This window comes from Salvia miltiorrhiza, chromosome 2 (genome assembly GCF_028751815.1).
Source record: "Salvia miltiorrhiza cultivar Shanhuang (shh) chromosome 2, IMPLAD_Smil_shh, whole genome shotgun sequence".
In the NCBI taxonomy this organism is placed as follows: Eukaryota; Viridiplantae; Streptophyta; class Magnoliopsida; order Lamiales; family Lamiaceae; genus Salvia; species Salvia miltiorrhiza.
Genome location: NC_080388.1, coordinates 35,654,563 through 35,655,834, shown reverse-complemented (window position 1 = coordinate 35,655,834; position 1,272 = coordinate 35,654,563). Strand labels below are relative to the sequence as shown.

At 48.4% G+C, this 1,272-nt stretch overlaps 1 long non-coding RNA gene across 1 annotated transcript; it reads left to right on the top strand.

Annotated features, from left to right (window-relative positions):
* Positions 1-369: 369 nt before the first annotated feature.
* LOC131012187 (uncharacterized) lies at positions 370-794 on the top strand. Its single transcript, XR_009097226.1, has 2 exons — positions 370-506; positions 605-794. It is a non-coding gene; the product is annotated as an uncharacterized LOC131012187 (long non-coding RNA).
* Positions 795-1,272: the final 478 nt, after the last annotated feature.

Sequence of the window (1,272 nt, the reverse complement as noted above, 5' to 3'; positions counted from 1 at the left end):
CCTCCCAACACACACACAAGTTTCTCTCTCTCTCTATCTCTCGGACCTCTCTCTCTATCTCTCGGACCTCTCTCTCTCCCGACCCTCTCTCTGCTCGGCTGAGGGCGGCGCCGCCTCCGGCGCGCCGCCTCGCCATCGCCTTCGCCTTCGCCGTCGCCTTCTCCTCTATCTCTCTCGCTCAATCTCGGCCGCTGGAAAGGCGCAGCAAGCGTAGCCACGCCGCCGCTCCGTCGCCTCCGCTCCTCCTCCATGGCAGATCCGCCACCGCCGTTCAACGCCACGGATGTTCACGGCCATCGCCTGGCCGTGGAAGAGCACGGCCGCCGCCTGCCGCCCTGATTCTCTCTCTCGGTTTCTAGATCTCTAGATCGGAACACTGTTCATCATCTCCCTCTCTTGCTCGATCCAGCCGTCGCCGCCACGGAATTCGCCGGAGGAGCAGCGGCGATAGGCCGCGCCACCCTCGGCTCTCTCGCCTTTCTCTCTGGATCGACGGGTAGCCTAAGGTAAGCCCTAATTTCTTCCTTTTCTATTTTCCCCCTTTTTTTTTCATTTTCTAAATTAAAAATCTGAAATACTCATCTCTTTTTTTTCTCTTTGGCAGATCGGAGACCACCTCGGCTCCGTCGCCGACCGTCGACCGCCGGCAGCCACCGCGGCTGCCGTCCCCTCTGATTTCGACTCACACACACAGTAGGTTCAAGCCACAATTTAGTTCACAAAATAGCATAGGATTTTGAGCAGAAATCAAATACTGTAAATGCTTATTGAAATCTGAAATTCTTTTCTTGAAACTGAACTAGTCTATAAATTCCAGTTCATATGTGCATATGTAAACATGTTGTGAAATATCTGAACAGCCGTATGAATTGGTATGAATTGGTGGTTCCCTGAGGGTGATGATACCTTGAGTAGGTGGATAATAGTCTCTGCAGATATTGTATACAAAAATTAGAAATCAATTTGGGAAGAGAATGGAAAGATGCAGAAATTTCTTTGTTGCATTACCTTAAAATTGGCTGTGAAATTGGGCTGCAGTAGTTGATAATGGTGGTGTGAGAATGGTGAAAATGGCTGTGGTTTTAAAGAAAAATGGGGTGGTTTGGATGGATGAGGATTGTGGAATTTTTTTCAACTTACAGGTATGAACTCTTCAGCTGGCATGTAAGACTGAAGAATTTCCTTCAGCATGCGTAGTAAGAATTTCTTCAGCATGCTTAGGATTCAGCATGCTTAGGATTATTCAACTTAAAATATCTAAGAGATTAATAT